The sequence below is a fragment of the Ambystoma mexicanum genome, chromosome 12, assembly GCF_040938575.1.
Source record: "Ambystoma mexicanum isolate Mex_15411 chromosome 12, UKY_AmexF1_1, whole genome shotgun sequence".
In the NCBI taxonomy this organism is placed as follows: Eukaryota; Metazoa; Chordata; class Amphibia; order Caudata; family Ambystomatidae; genus Ambystoma; species Ambystoma mexicanum.
The window spans coordinates 974,670,829-974,688,616 of NC_090936.1; the positions used below are offsets into that span (position 1 = coordinate 974,670,829).

The 17,788-nt window shown below is 47.4% G+C and overlaps 1 protein-coding gene across 5 annotated transcripts in view; it reads right to left on the bottom strand.

Annotated features, from left to right (window-relative positions):
• SHANK3 (SH3 and multiple ankyrin repeat domains 3) overlaps nucleotides 1-17,788 on the bottom strand; it is a 3,072,962-nt gene that overhangs the window by 2,264,545 nt on the left and 790,629 nt on the right. The window lies entirely within an intron of this gene.

Here is a 17,788-nt window from a genome sequence, read left to right on the forward strand (position 1 = left end):
ATGTGGTTGCTCCGGTTTTTTGCAGTATATGGTAGAACGTTGTGGATGTAATGTTACAGCCCCTACCACTAAAGAATGTGACTGACTCTGCCACTATAGGAAAACAGCTGCCTTAATGATTGCAAGTGTTCCAGGTACCATGAAACACAGCAGCTTAAATTATTGAAGAATGTGGTCGCTTGAGTTTCTGCAGCATACGGCAGAACGTTGTGGATGTAATGTTCAAATGCAGCCCCTACTACTAAAGAATGTGGCTGCCCCTGCCTCTCTAGGAAAACAGCTGCCTTAATTATTGTAAGTGTTCCAGGTACCATGAAACACAGCAGCTTAAATTATTGAAGAATGTGGTCGCTCGAGTTTCTGCAGCATAAGGCAGAACGTTGTGGATGTAATGTTCAAATGCAGCCACTACTACTAAAGAATGTGGCTGCCCCTGCCTCTCTAGGAACACAGCTGCCTTAATTATTGTAGGTGTTCCAGGTACCATGAAACACAGCAGCTTAAATTATTGAAGAATGTGGTCGCTCGAGTTTCTGCAGCATAAGGCAGAACGTTGTGGATGTAATGTTCAAATGCAGCCCCTACTACTAAAGAATGTGGCTGCCCCTGCCGCTCTAGGAAAACAGCTGCCTTAATTATTGTAAGTGTTCCAGGTACCATGAAACACAGCAGCTTAAATTATTGAAGAATGTGGTGTGATGTACGAATCATTGTATCATTTATGATTTGTTTAATTAACTAGGAAGAAAATTCAAGGGGTTTTAATGAATGAAACATTGTGTAATTAAGGATTTGATCAGATCACATTTTTGAGGAAGGCAATTTGATGAACGTGCTATCAAATATCAAATGAAACTAAATGAATGAAATATGAATATGCAAGTATGATTCAACAAAATATCAAGAGGAAAATTCAAGAAACATCTTTAATTTATAAAAATTGGAATTTAAAGAATGTATCAATTCACGTTCAAATCTGATTTTCAAAGTCAACTCTTGACATTCTCAAGTGACATTTATTTTAGAAAATAAGGAAGAAGGGGACCCAAGAATCAATGTATACAAATTGGAAGAAAATATAATGGAATTTTGAATGTGAATCTTAACACTTTTTTTGTATTAAAGAGCAATCTTTTTAAATACAGTCTTTTAAATACAGTCTAACACGGTGTTAGTCTTTCTTTCGATATAAATGAATGACCCAATTTTGGGATTTTTGTTATGAATTAATGTTAACCACTGGTATTGCTCCGTGCAACCGTGCATACCATATTTTTTAGCCCATCTGTGCCATTGCAGAAGGGTACCAGCTATTAGCAAATATGTCGAGCTACTGTCCAGGTATTGCTGAACATGCATCTCTAACAGTCGCAGACCCACTGTACCCATTCTAGAGTAGTACAACTCCACCCAGTGCAGAATGTGGAAGCTCAAATATCTGGACAACTATTTCACTTTTCACCCACCAACACTGGTCTGCCATGTTTGCCCATGTGCTATGGAATTCAGGGCAACACAGAAGCAAAGCGTACCCACCAACACTGATCTAACATGTCTGCCCAGGTGCTATGGTGTTCAGGGCAGCACAGAAGCATTGCGTAACCACCAACACTGATCTACCATGGCTTCCCATGTGCTATGGTGTTCAGGGCAGCACAGAAACATAGCGTAACCACCAACACTGATCTACCATGGCTGCCCAGGTGCTTTGGTGTTCGGGGCTGCTGCCTAAAGCATAAACTAACCACAACACTGATATACCATGGCTGCCCAGGTGCTATGGTGTTCAGGGCAGCACAGAAGCATAGCGTAACCACCAACACTGATCTACCATGGCTGCCCAGGTGCTATCGCCTTCAGGGCCACACAGATGCATAGCCTAACCACCAACACTGATATACCATGGCTGCCCAGGTGCTATGGTGTTCAGGGCAGCACAGAAGCATAGCGTAACCACAAACACTGATCTACCATGGCTTCCCATGTGCTATGGTGTTCAGGGCAGCACAGATGCATAGCCTAACCACCAACACTGATCTACCATGGCTGCCCAGGAGCTATGGCATTTAGGACATCACAGAAACATAGCGTAACCACCAACACTTCTCTACCATGGCTGCCCAGGTGCTTTGGTGTTTGCGGCTGCTGCCTAAAGCATAAACTAACCACAACACTGATCTACCATGGCTGCCCAGATGCTATCACCTTCAGGGCCACACAGATGCATAGCCTAACCACCAACACTGATCTACCATAGCTGCCCAGGAGATATGGCATTTAGGACATCACAGAAACATAGCGTAACCACCAACACTAATCTACCATGGCTGCCCAGGAGCTATGGTGTTCAGGGCATCACAGAAGCCTTGCCTAACCACAGCACTGATCTACCATGGCTGCCCAGGTGCTATGGTGTTCAGGGCAGCACAGAAGCATAGCGTAACCACCAACACTGATCTACCATGGCTGCCCAGGAGCTATGGCATTTAGGACATCACAGAAACATAGCGTAACCACCAACACTGATCTACCATGGCTGCCCAGGTGCTTTGGTGTTCGGGGCTGCTGCCTAAAGCATAAACTAACCACAACACTGAGATACCATGGCTGCCCAGGTGCTATGGTGTTCAGGGCAGCACAGAAGCATAGCATAACCACAACACTGATATACCATGGCTGCCCAGGTGCTATGGTGTTCAGGGCAGCACAGATGCATAGCCTAACCACCAACACTGATCTACCATGGCTGCCCAGGAGCTATGGCATTTAGGGCATCACAGAAACATAGCGTAACCACCAACACTGATCTACCATGGCTGCCCAGGTGCTTTGGTGTTCGGGGCTGCTGCCTAAAGCATAAACTAACCACAACACTGATCTACCATGGCTGCCCAGGTGCTATGGTGTTCAGGGCAGCACAGAAGCATAGCGTAACCACAACACAGATCTACCATGGCTGCCCAGGTGCTATCACCTTCAGGGCCACACAGATGCATAGCCTAACGACCAACACTGATCTACCATGGCTGCTCAGGAGCTATGGTGTTCAGGGCATCACAGAAGCATAGAGTAATCACCAATACTGATCTACCATAGTTGCCCATGTGTTATCGCGTTCAGGGCCACACAGAAGCATTGCGTAACCACAACACTGATCTACCATGGCTGCCCAGGTGCTATGGTGTTCAGGGCAGCACAGAAGCATAGCGTAATCACGAACACTGATCTACCATGGCTTCCCATGTGCTATGGTGTTCAGGGCTGCTGCCTAAAGGTAAACTAACCACAACACTGATCTCCCATGGCTGCCCAGGTGCTATGGTGTTCAGGGCAGCACAGAAGCATAGCGTAACCACAACACTGATCTACCATGGCTGCCCAGGTGCTATCGCCTTCAGGGCCACACAGATGCATAGCCTAACCACCAACACTGATCTACCATGGCTGCCCAGGAGCTATGGCATTTAGGACATCACAGAAACATAGCGTAACCACCAACACTAATCTACCATGGCTGCCCAGGAGCTATGGTGTTCAGGGCATCACAGAAGCCTTGCCTAACCACACCACTGATCTACCTTGGCTGCCCAGGTGTTATGGTGTTCAGGGCAGCACAGAAGCATAGCGTAACCACGAACACTGATCTACCATGGCTGCCCAGGTGCTTTGGTGTTCGGGGCTGCTGCCTAAAGCATAAACTAACCACAACACTGATCTACCATGGCTGCCCAGGTGCTATGCTGTTCAGGGCAGCACAGAAGCATAGCGTAACCACCAACACTGATCTACCATGGCTGCCCATGTGCTATGCTGTTCAGGGCAGCACAGAAGCATAGCGTAACTACGAACACTGATCTACCATGGCTGCCCAGGTGCTATGCTGTTCAGGGCAGCACAGAAACATAGCGTAACCACCAACACTGATCTACCATGGCTGCCCAGGTGCTTTGGTGTTCGGGGCTGCTGCCTAAAGCATAAACTAACCACAACACTGATATACCATGGCTGCCCAGGTGCTATGGTGTTCAGGGCAGCACAGAAGCATAGCGTAACCACGAACACTGATCTACCATGGCTTCCCATGTGCTATGGTGTTAAGGGCAGCACAGATGCATAGCCTAACCACCAACACTGATCTACCATGGCTGCCCAGGAGCTATGGCATTTAGGGCATCACAGAAACATAGCGTAACCACCAACACTGATCTACCATGGCTGCCCAGGTGCTATGGTGTTCAGGGCAGCACAGAAGCATAGCGTAACCACAACACAGATCTACCATGGCTTCCCAGGTGCTATCACCTTCAGGGCCACACAGATGCATAGCCTAACGACCAACACTGATCTACCATGGCTGCTCAGGAGCTATGGTGTTCGGGGCATCACAGAAGCATAGAGTAATCACCAACACTGATCTACCATAGTTGCCCATGTGTTATCGTGTTCAGGGCCACACAGAAGCATTGCGTAACCACAACACTGATATACCATGGCTGCCCAGGTGCTATGGTGTTCAGGGCAGCACAGAAGCATAGCGTAATCACGAACACTGATCTACCATGGCTTCCCATGTGCTATGGTGTTCAGGGCAGCACAGATGCATAGCCTAACCACCAACACTGATCTACCATGGCTGCCCAGGAGCTATGGCATTTATGGCATCACAGAAACATAGCGTAACCACGAACACTGATCTACCATGGCTTCCCATGTGCTATGGTGTTCAGGGAAGCACAGATGCATAGCCTAACCACCAACACTGATCTACCATGGCTGCCCAGGAGCTATGGCATTTAGGGCATCCCAGAAGCATAGAGTAACCACCAACACTGATCTACCATGGCTTCCCATGTGCTATGGTGTTCAGGGCATCACAGAAGCATAGAGTAACCACCAACACTGATCTACCATGGCTTCCCATGTGCTATGGTGTTCAGGGCAGCACAGAAGCATAGCCTAACGACCAACACTGATCTACCATGGCTGCCCAGGTGCTTTGGTGTTCGGGGCTGCTGCCTAAAGCATAAACTAACCACAACACTGATCTACCATGGCTGCCCAGGTGCTATGGTGTTCAGGGCAGCACAGAAGCATAGCGTAACCACAAACACTGAACTACCATGGCTTCCCATGTGCTATGGTGTTCAGGGCAGCACAGAAGCATAACGTAACCACAACACTGATCTACCATGGCTGCCCAGGTGCTATGGCATTTAGGACATCACAGAAACATAGAGTAACCACCAACACTAATCTACCATGGCTGCCCAGGAGCTATGGTGTTCAGGGCATCACAGAAGCCTTGCCTAACCACAGCACTGATCTACCATGGCTGCCCAGGTGTTATGGTGTTCAGGGCAGCACAGAAGCATAGCGTAACCACGAACACTGATCTACCATGGCTTCCCATGTTCTATGGTGTTCAGGGCAGCACAGATGCATAGCCTAACCACCAACACTGATCTACCATGGCTGCCCAGGAGCTATGGCCTTTAGGGCATCAAAGAAACATAGCGTAACCACCAACACTGATCTATCATGGCTGCCCAGGTGCTTTGGTGTTCGGGGCTGCTGCCTAAAGCATAGACTAACCACAACACTGATCTACCATGGCTGCCCAGGTGCTATGGTGTTCAGGGCAGCTTAGAAGCATAGCGTAACCACAACACTGATCTACCATGGCTGCCCAGGTGCTATCGCCTTCAGGGCCACACAGATGCATAGCCTAACCACCAACATTGATCTGCCATGGCTGCCCAGAAGCTATGGTGTTCAGGGCATCACAGAAGCATAGAGTAATCACCAACACTGATCTACCATGGTTACCCATGTGTTATCGCGTTCAGGGCCACACAGAAGCATTGCGTAACCACCACACTGATCTACCATGGCTTCCCATGTGCTATGGTGTTCAGGGCTGCTTTCTAAGCATACAGTAACCACCAACACTGATTTACCATGGCTGCCCAGGTGCTATGGTGTTCAGGGCAGCACAGAAGCATAGAGTAACCACCAACACTGATCTACCATGGCTTCCCATATCCTATGGTGTTCAGGGCTGCTGCCTAAAGCATCGAGTAACCACCAACACGTATCTACCATGGCTGTCCAGGAGCTATGGTGTTCAGGGCCACACAGAAGCATAGTTTACCCACCAACATGGATCTACCATGGCTGCCCAGGAGCTATCGCGTTCAGGGCCACACAGAAGCATTGTGTAACAACAACACCGATCTGCCATGGCTTCCCATGTGCTATGGTGTTCGGGCTGCTGCCTAAAGCATAAACTAACCACAACACTGATCTACCATGGCTGCCCAGGTGCTATGGTGTTCAGGGCAGCACAGAAGCATAGCATAACCACAAACACTGAACTACCATGGCTTCCCATGTGCTATGGTGTTCAGGGCAGCACAGAAGCATAGCGTAACCACAACACTGATCTACCATGGCTGCCCAGGTGCTATCGCCTTCAGGGCCACACAGATGCATAGCCTAACCACCAACACTGATCTACCATGGCTGCCCAGGAGCTATGGCATTTAGGACATCACAGAAACATAGCGTAACCACCAACACTGATCTACCATGGCTGCCCAGGTGCTTTGGTGTTCGGGGCTGCTGCCTAAAGCATAAACTAACCACAACACTGATCTCTCATGGCTGCCCAGATGCTATCACCTTCAGGGCCACACAGATGCATAGCCTAACCACCAACACTGATCTACCATGGCTGCCCAGGAGCTATGGTGTTCAGGGCATCACAGAAGCATAGCGTAACCACAACACTGATCTACCATGGCTGCCCAGGTGCTATGGTGTTCAGGGCAGCACAGAAGCATAGCGTAACCACAACACTGATCTACTATGGCTGCCCAGGTGCTATCACCTTCAGGGCCACACAGATGCATAGCCTAACCACCAACACTGATCTACCATAGCTGCCCAGGAGCTATGGTGTTCAGGGCATCACAGAAGCCTTGCCTAACCACAGCACTGATCTACCATGGCTTCCCATGTTCTATGGTGTTCAGGGCAGCACAGATGCATAGCCTAACCACCAACACTGATCTCCCATGGCTGCCCAGGTGCTTTGGTGTTCGGGGCTGCTGCCTAAAGCATAAACTAACCACAACACTGATCTACCATGGCTGCCCAGGTGCTATGCTGTTCAGGGCAGCACAGAAACATAGCGTAACTACGAACACAGATCTACCATGGCTGCCCAGGTGCTATCGCCTTCAGGGCCACACAGATGCATAGCCTAACCACCAACATTGATCTGCCATGGCTGCCCAGGAGCTATGGTGTTCAGGGCATCACAGAAGCATAGAGTAATCACCAACACTGATCTACCATGGTTACCCATGTGTTATCGCGTTCAGGGCCAAACAGAAGCATTGCGTAACCACCACACTGATCTACCATGGCTTCCCATGTGCTATGGTGCTCAGGGCTGCTTTCTAAGCATAAAGTAACCACCAACACTGATTTACCATGGCTGCCCAGGTGCTATGGTGTTCAGGGCCAAACAGATGTATAGAGTGCCCACCACCACTGATCTGCCATGGTTGCCCATGTGATATGGTGTTATGGGCAACACAGAAGCATTGCATAACCTCCAACACTGATCTACCATGGTTGCCCAGGTGCCATGGTGTTCCAGGCAGCACAGAAGCACAGAATAACCACCAACACTGATCTACCATGGTTGCCCATATGCTATGGCATCCAGGGCAGCACAGAAGCATAGTGTACCCACTAGCACTTATCTGCCATGGTTGCACGGGTGCTATGGCGCTCAGGGAAACACAGAAGCAACTAGACTGTAGGAAAAGCTAGAGTTTGCTTGGCAGTCTGGTGCCATTGAGCTGTCGGCAAGGTTCCTGCGGTAAGTCATGAGTGGAGGGTAGAGATGGAGGAGGGTAGAAGGAAGGAGACAGAGAGGAATATCTGTAAAAGAATATGTATCACCTTCTTGCTTAGGTGCGAGGCCTCATCCACTCTCTGAGAAGAGATCTTACCAGTCACTAACATAGATAACTTACCAGTCACTAACATAGATAACTTGTCAGTCATTAACATAGAAGGCCCACTGTCATCCACAGCACTCTACTGTCTGTTTCCCTGACTAGCACAGCACTTTCTTGAAATGTCTAGACAGCCGCAGCTCTGTGCTGCAAAAAACAGAGCACCACCCTTCTGTGGTGTGATGTCCAGGTAGGAACAGCTGTGTAGTGAGATCTCTAGACTGGCAAAGGTAAAGACTACTGATTGTAATTCATAATCAAACTGCCACGGTTCTATGATGAGATCTCCAGACGGACACTTTGTTGTCGAGATGTTAGGAGTGGCACAGCTCTATGCTGCACTCCACAGACTGGCATTGGTCTGTGCTGAGATGCCTGCAGCGACATAACTGACATGACCAGACCGGCAAAGCTCTAGGCAGGAACGTCCACACTTACACAGCTCTGTGCTGAGATGTGCTCACTGGCACAGCTCTGTGCTGAGATGTGCACACTGGCACAGCTCTGTGCTTAGATGTGCACACTGTCACACCTCTGTGCTGAGATGTCCAGACTGGCAACACTCTACACTGGAATATCCAGATCCGTGCAGTTCTGTCATGAGATGGTCAGACTGGCACAGCTCTTTGATGAGATATCCAGACTAGCAAAGCTTCACACAGGTATATGCACACTGGGACAACTCTTTCTTGAGTTGTCTAAAGTGGCAAAGTTCCAAGCTGGGATGTTCAGGTTCATACAGCTCTGCGATGAGATGTCCAGATTGGGACAGCTCTGCGATGAGATGTCCAGATGCGGACAGCTCTGCGATGAGATGTCCAGATTCGAAAATCTCGCAGATGAGATACTCAATCAACCCAGAGAACTGTTTGGAGTTGTGAGGGCACTGTCAATTGCATCGTCAACTCCGAGCAGTACTCCTTCCACCTAGTCTTTCCGAGATGCATTATCTGATTTTTTCATTGACAAAATCAGCAATATTCCCCAAACTATAGCTACATCTGCACCAAGTTGGTATGCGGATAGTTCCGCCTTAGTAGCAGCATCTAGCAATTCTGCTTTCTGGTCCACCTGTTCTTTGGTCGGCACAGATGCCATAATTCAAGCCACTATGAAGCTTAAGTCCTCCTCCCCTTCGGATTTTATCCCTCTTAATGTTTTGAAACAAGCAATACCAGATATTGCAAATCTGGTTGCCACGGCGGTCAATCATTCTTTTCTTTCTGGCTCTATTCCTGCCTCACTTACGCATGCAATGGTGATTCCACTTCTCAAAAAGGACCCTTTGCCTCCATTTCATTATCGTCCCATTGCTTTGCTTCCCACTGGATGAAGCTATTGGAATCAATAGTGACACCTATGCTTAGTTCTTTTTTGGAAAGCTCTACTTTTTTCAATCCATTCTGTGTCTGGCTTTAGGCCTGGATGGGGCACCGAATCAGTGTTGGTGTCGGCCATGGATGATCTTGCAAGGCTAGATGATATGGGTGGGGGAGGCGTTCTGATACTGTTAGATCTGTCGGCCGCCTTCCACACCGTAGATCATACCATCCTGCTTCGCAGGCTGTGGTTGGCCGGAATTTCTTGAACGGTGCTAGATTGGTTTGGGACTTTTCTGGCTGTTCACAAACTTTTTCTCTTTGCGGCCCTTTATGGCATCTCCTTGTGCACTTTCCTGTGGTGTCCCTCAGGGGTGTGCACTCTCTCCCATTCTTTTTGATATGCATGTTCAGCCCCTTGCTTATCTTATTCAGTCTTTTGGGCTGTGTTATATGTAAGCTGATGACCCTCATAGATCCTCTCAAATTGGACAACCCTTCAGGGGCTGCAAATCTTAGTACCTGTATGGGCCAGATTTGGCTGAAATTGAATGGCGAGAAAACAGATTTTAATTGTTGGGCTGCCATCAGTTGTCTCCCTCTGGACACCTGACTATCGGCCCCCGTCCCTATACCCTTTTCCGCAGCCTCTGCCAATGGTAAAGAATCTGGGTAGTAAGATACTGGCTTCCCTGCAAGACCACTTTAAACTTTGAGTCCTGCACAAAGTACTCCCATTTCTTCCCACTCCATTATGGGTCCCTGTGGTGACCTCATTGATTTTGAGTGCGTTGGACTACCACAAAGCCCTCTACCGCTCTCAGCCTTCCTACCTTCTGGATCGATTACAGGTGCTCCAAAATACGGCAGCACGTGCAGTGCGTGGGCTTTCCACTTGCGACCATATCACACCAGGAATGCGCAGCCTCTATTGGCTTCCAGTAGTTCAGCAAGCCATGTGCTAAGCGTTGTGCATAGTCCACTGTGCTCTCAATGGTCAAGGCCCTGACTATTTGCAGAAAATATTCTGTCGATATGTACCGGCACGTCCACACCACTCCACCTTGGATTTCCGTAGGCCAGTGCCAAGGGTGCGCTGAGCTGGTTTAGGCGGCAGAGAGCGTTCTCTGTCGCAGCTGCATAATCATGGAATAGGCTTCCTTTGAAACGTCGAAATATTACTTATCATCTGGTTTTCCGATGCCAACTTAAAAGCATTCTATCCCAGGAACTGTGAGTGTTCTAATGTCAGCTGCTTCTGTCTGGTTCTCTATAGCTCTATTGCCGTTCCGATAGCACAGCGAGTAGCGTGTAGAGTGCTCGCTTTGAATTCTGTGCAGAGCCTGGCTCGAATCCTAGCATAGCCAGACTCAGCCTTTCATCCTTCAGAGATCGATAAATGAGCACCACACACCGTGGGTAGTAATAAGCAGCGCTCAGATGCCTGAGGGTTCGTAGCGTTATATTAATGCTAAATTGTTATTATAGCGCCGTGATGCCTCCGGGTGAACGATGCGATTGCTCAACATAACATAACATGAGATATCCAGACCCGCACGCATCTTTGAAGAGACATCCAGGCTGGCACAGCTCTGTGTCGAGGTGTCAGGGGTGCAAGTTCTGGTTAATCTGGATACTTGATTCGGATTCCCAGGCACCTTCTGGCATCTCCTGGAACCCTGAACGCACTGGCAGCATGAATCCTGCGCTCTGCTCAGCGCACAAGCACGTAGAGGTGATTAAATGCCAAAGCGACTCCAAGGCAATTAATCAGACGGGAAAGCGGTTTATTGCGATAATATGCCTGCAAAGTGAGCATTATTGCTATTATACACCAGGGGGAACAAACACAAATACCTAAAAAAGACCATTAAAACGTAAGTAGACCCACAAAGGAAGGTGGTGGGTTGGCTGCGAGGGGGCTGGATGGAGAGAGAATGAGGTAGAAATGAAAGAAAGTGGCAGGCCGTGCGAGTTAATGGTGCCCTGCTGGGCCCGGAGGCAGAACCCGCCATTCCAAGTTCTAACAAAGCTTCACTGTGTGACCTTTGGTGAGTCGCCTCCGCCTCTGTGCAGTAGAGCTCCCCAGGCCTAACAGGAACCACGTCCTCCACCTGTGCATCAGTGGCGATTCCACGGGGGCAACGGAGCAGTCATTGCCCTCCTGTGCATCAGTGGCGATTCCACGGGGTGCACTGCGGCAGTCACTGCTCTCCCTGTGCATCAGAGGCGATTCCAGCGGGGCAATGGGGCAGCCACTGCTCCACCTGTGCATCAGTGGTGATTCCACGGAGGGCAATGGGGCAGCCACTGCTCTCCCTGTGCATCAGTGGTGATTCCACGGGGGGCAATGGGGCAGTCACTGCTCTCCCTGTGCATCAGTGGCACGGTGACTTCAGCAATGATTCTACAGGTGGCAATAGGGCAGTGACTGCTCTCCCTGTGCATCAGTGGCACAGTGACTTCAGCACTGATGCAATGGGGGTCATTGTGGGAGTTATTGCCCTCCATGTGCATCAGTGGCACAGTGACTTCAGCTACGATTCGACAGATGGCCAAGGGGCAGTCACTGGTCTCCCTGTGCATCATTGGCACGGTGACTTCAGCCTGGATCATACGGGTGGCCAATGGGGCAGTCATTGCCCTCCTGTGCCTCAGTAGTGTTTCCACGGGGGGCAATGGGGCAGTCACTGCTCTCCCTGTGCATCAGTGGGACTATGACCTCAGTATTGATTCTACAGGAGGCCATGGGGCAGTCACTGGTCTCCCTGTGCATCAGTGGCACAGTGACTTCAGCAATGATTCTACAGGTGGTGATGGGACAGCCACTGCTCTACCTGTGCATCAGTGGCACGGTGACATAAGCATGGATTATACGGGTGACCAATGGGGCAGTCATTGCCCTCCTGTGCATCAGTGGTGATAACACGGAGGGCAATGGGGCAGTCACTGCTCTCCCTGAGCGTCAGCGGCACAGTGACTTCAGCAAGGATTCTACTGTCAAACAAGAAATGATATTGTGCCTCCTATTGCTATGAATATATGTATATTGGCCTATGCCAAGCTGCTAACAAGCTGCTTATAAACTACATGTGAATAAACTCGCATTGCAAGGTCCTGACCTTAGAAACCATGTAAACTGTCATTTTGGGTCAAGCCGCCATTTTAGGTTTTCTTGCTCTATAAAGTCACCATGTGAGCTAAAATGGTAGCCTATGTTATTCAGAACAGAACTCGATTGTCATGACCTCTGTACAGATAATGTATAACTTGCCTGCAGGCCACTTGTTAGGGTCATGAGCTGAGACCTTGTCCTTCTGCTGACCTGTGTGCAATGGATTACCTGTATCACCGAAACTGATCTATAATTGAATGAGAACACCTGCTTAACTATATTGTATAAATGAAGTCCTGCATTGTAATGTTAGGCCTAGAGCATACATTATTACCATTTCTTCTTGTTAATGTATAAACCTAAGATGAACTAGATTTGACCTGGCAAGGGACCCTAGAGCAGTAACTTATTTATGGAATGGTTAACCTGTAGAAAGGCTGGACAACAGGCTGGAGAAATGTATAAAAGCCTGACTGTTTCAATGAATATTTGCACTCACTGAGCACACTGAACCACGCCAGAGTTCGCTGTGTTGTACTGAGTTCGATAGCTATCTGAATTTTGTTCTTTTCTTTTGTAACTGGATTCAGTATAAAATAAAGTACTTTGTATGTTCCTTTGTAACCTGTGTTTGGTGTGTTTCCTTTTTGGTTACCCTGCCTCATATTATTTCCTTGTTTTCACAGTTGGCGCCCGGAATAGGGACCCTCAAGATTGATGCCGGATTATTGAAGGTTGCTGCACGTTATCGATCCGGGATCGGACTGTGACATAACGGGCCCGACTGAACGAGACGCGACACCTCAACAGCGCTGCACGATCCGTTCCCTGGACGATAGCCGTGTGGTCTGAGACGGCATCTTGGCGAGGGTCAATTTTTTGAGGCGGGCAGATTTGCCGAAATCACCATACACAAGGTAAAATTTGTTAGGTAAGTCCTTTGTAAACCGATCGGTTCTCCTTAGGTTTGGTCAGGTGAGTCGTTACCCGACTCTTAATTCAACCCTGACAATTTGAATTTGGCGCATTGTATCTGCACACACAATTATTGACCAGGTAACACCGAGTATTTGAGAAATGCCTGGGAAATTGTCTAGCTGCTTTAGGGCATTATTCCGCAGCGATAGACAATCTTTGGAATTTAGCCGTCCGGCACCGCAGGAGGGGTCACCGGCATGTACTATGTACTGTAAGCATGGAATTGGAAGTGTAGTATTTAATAAAATTTGGCACAGACAAACCAGACATGCCTCCGAACTTCAGTGGCCAGTCAATGGTAGTTTTGAGATCCCTCGTATTGAATATTTAGAGTCAGTCTTGTTAAAAAAGAAGGCCAGACCTGCATTTGATGTTTTGCAAAATTGGAAAAGAGAAGCGTTGCAGCAGCTTAAAAGTAGGGAAAAACATGTGCGCCATCATAAAACAAATGCTGAAAAGGCGTTGTTATATGATCAGGACAAACAGTCTGAGTCGGTTAGGAATATGGACAGGGCTTTCTCACTCGGTATTCAGAAAATCTATCCTTCTAAAGATCTTCATGTTTCTGATGAGTTTATCGACAAATTGTTAAATGAACGAAGGCCTGGTACCTCTGCACCACCTCCGTATGTTCCTCTTCCTCCTGCTGTACCTCTTCCTGCTGTTATTCCAGCTCTTCCTGCTCAACCTGTTGTTCCTATTCCTCCGGTTGTTGTTCCCCCACCTGCTCCTCTGCCTCTTCCCATTGCACCAGTAATAGTACCTCCATTGAATTTGCCTGCACCCTCACTTCCAAGTAGTTCTGTACCGCTTGTAGTTGATCAGGGTGCGGGGTCGAGGAGTGTTACTCGTAATTCTGTTCCTACAGAAAAGAAACAGGATTTGTTTGCATGGGCTAAGCATTGTATGGAGAGAGATGGTCAAGCTAATGTTCTTGCCACACTTTATAATATGGATAATTTTCCTGAGAAAAATGTTTTCATTGAAGGTTTAAGGATTCATTTATGTGTAATGTGGGGTAAATTAAATAATGCAGACCTCCCACAAGGGTTGAGGGACCTGAATACTTTAGCGTTTTCAAGAGACACTGTGGAGAAGGTACATGAGCATGTTGAGAGGATATTTGAGTATAAAAAGGAGTTGGAAAGGTTACGGAATGAGGATGACGAAGAAGAAAGTATGTATGTACAGAAACGATTTCTTCCGTGTCGTAAATCGACATCTGAGGAGGCGCGAATTTGTACAAAAGATGCGATTAGATGGATTTCAGACATATCGATAACTCCAGTTGAGGTATATGACACATACAGTCAATATACGCAAGAAATGCAGAAGAAAGTGATACAGGTAATGGTAGAGTACCTGCAGGATGAATGTTTAAAGAGAAAGGTTAGTTGTCCCACAGAGTTATTGAGCATTTATAAGAGAGCTTTTTCACTTGACACTTCTTCAACTACTTTAGCGCTCGACTTAGCTCTGTTGCTTAGTAAGCGTTCGAAGTTGCCTACATCTCAGTTGCCTATGAGAGAGGTTCCTCTGACATTTGTCCCAAAGGTTGAGATTCCTGCTAATGCTGCAGCAGGTACACCTGCTGTGGACATTCCTGCACATTATGTATCGCAGTTTGTTCACGTCCCGTTTTCACGACAGGAAGTGAATACTATTAGACAAACTATTCCTGACATTAGGAAAAATCCGACAGGGTTCTATAAAGAGATAGAGTCCGTTTTGCAGTCCTCAGTGTTTACCCTAGGCGACATTTATTTGTTATTCCCTGTACTCCTGCCTGTAGATTTGTGGAAACAAGTTAGAACTATAGACGATGCACCAGGGTTGGGAGATACATGGGCTAACATAGTTAGGCTTGATGGGGAAAGGCCAGCTGGTGAGAGACCACCTCAGGTGATACTAACTTTGCCTGACAGAATCATTGCAAAACTGAAAACTATAATCCCCGAAAAGAGAATTATTTGGGACAAGCTTACGGCCTGTGTCCAAGGAAAATCTGAGTGTGCTACCGAGTTCTTTAATCGGTTCCAACAGGTATTCTCGGATTTCAGTGGACAAGACTTAGGCACAGAGTCTGGGAAAAGATTATTTGTGGACAAATTTGTACGTGGATTGCTGCTTGACATCCAGTCACAAATTATGTCTTCTGAGAGCGCTTGACAGGCGAAATCCCAATCAGAAGTACCGCACATGGCTCAGTACTACGAGAACCGTGTCAATAATGAAAAAGATAGAGTCGAGAAGAGAAAAGGTGATTTGAAGACTAAAGTATTGTTACAGCAAATTGATAGAGGCCCCAGAGGGGGTAGTTCACAGATTAGAGGTCAGTATGTTCCACAAGGGAATGTGCCCTTGGGTCCTGTGAATATTAACCAGTGTGCCTATTGTCGCCAGGAGGGTCATTGGCGTGCACAATGCCCCGTCCTTCGACAGAGGTCGAATAACACATTTGGAAATATGGGTAGACGATCCAGAGGTCGCCTGGTTGTAGGGCCAGTTTTCGCAGGATCCCCAACAACCTTTTTCACAGGATAATCAGACTTCGAGTGTGGATACTAGAAACATATTTGATCATCCTTCTGCTGCATATCTATCTGAAGAGCTTCCTTTTGATGATATTTTGTTTTGTTAGGATTGCCCGAAGCAGGGTTTGGAACCTACACCTATTCCCGTAAATCAGAAAGGTCCCTATGTTGAAATGGTAGTGGGAAATAGGAAACATCAATTTTTGATAGACACTGGAGCACAGAAGTGCTCCGTTGATCATTCTCGGGTTCCAAACATTACACTGTCAGGGCAAACCAATGTTTCTGTAGGGTTTTCTGGCACACCAGTTGTTTGTCCGTTTTCTTCACCGGTACCTATTTCTTTGGGTCCCTTTACGGACCACTGTCCATTTCTCTTGACTTCGAATTGTGGAGAGAATTTGCTGGGGTTGAATCTGTTGAAGGAATTAAATGCGTTAATTCATTGTTCTTCTGATGGAGTGCGTTTGACGATTTCACCACAGCAATGTTCTGTTTCGCAATTCTTGACTAGACCTTTGCCGCCAGAATTCAGTAATGTACCAGAGTGTTTGGGGGCAGTTGATGACAATGATGTCAGAGTTTTGCAGATTGAGCCTGTTTAAATAGTTTTGAAACATGGAATTAAGCTGCCCCGTATTCCACAGTATAAGATCTCAGTTGAAGGCGAGCGAGCTTTGAAGAGCATTGTTTCCGATTTTGTGCATCGTGGGGTGATTGAGGAGATTGCAGGAAGTTTGTGCAATAGTCCGATTTTACACGTGTACAAAAAAGGTGATAATGCAATTCCATTTCGTTTTATAATTGATTTACGTGCCATTAATAAAGTCGTCGCTCTGCAATTTCCAATTGTGCCTGATGTGACGACAATATTAACCATGATTCCAGCTACGGCTACTCACTTCAGTGTTGTGGACCTAAAGAATGCTTTCTTCAGTATTCCTATACATGAGGATAGTAGATACCTGTTCGCGTTCACCTTAGGGGGCCGCTCATTCACATTTACTCGTGCACCTCAACGTTATACTGAGAGTCCTAGTATTTATAGTAGGGCTTTGAAAGAGCAGCTTGATACCCTTGGATTGCCTCCTACATTGCTTCAATATGTTGATGATTTGCTTTTAGCCGCTGACTCTGAGAGCTCTTGTAAAGAGGGCACTGTGTTGTTGCTCATCCATCTAGCTAAGCATGGTCACAAAGCTTCGCTCAAAAAAAGTTTCAATATTGTTGCCAGGAGGTCGCCTATTTAGGCTATCTCCTGTCAAAGGAGGGAAGAAGATTGACACCTGAAAGAATAAAACACATTTCTGGCATGTCTGTCCAAATACACAAAAGGAAGTTAGAGCCTTGATAGGTATGGCTTCTTACTGTAGGTTATGGATCCCAAACTTCTCACTAGTGATAAAACCGATGTTGGCCTTGACGAAGAAGGGTATTTCTTCGACATTGCCATGGAATACGGAGCATCAACATTCATTTGAGTTGCTCAAGACTGCATTATGTTCGGCGCCGGTTTTGGGCACACCGAACTATGAGAAGGCCTTTGTGTTGTTTGTGCATGAATGTGATGGATGTACTTTGGCTGTATTAACGCAGGAACACGGAGGGAAGAATAGGCCATGCGGTTACTACTCTTCCGCCCTTGATCCTGTTGCATGCGCTTTGCCAAGATGTTTGCGTGCTGTCGCTGCTGTGTCTGTAAAACAGAGTGAGGGAATGGTCCTAGGCCATGATTTAACCCTGATGGTGCCTCACTCTGTAGATATTCTATTGAACAAAACCCAAACGCAACACCTCACTTCCGCACGACTG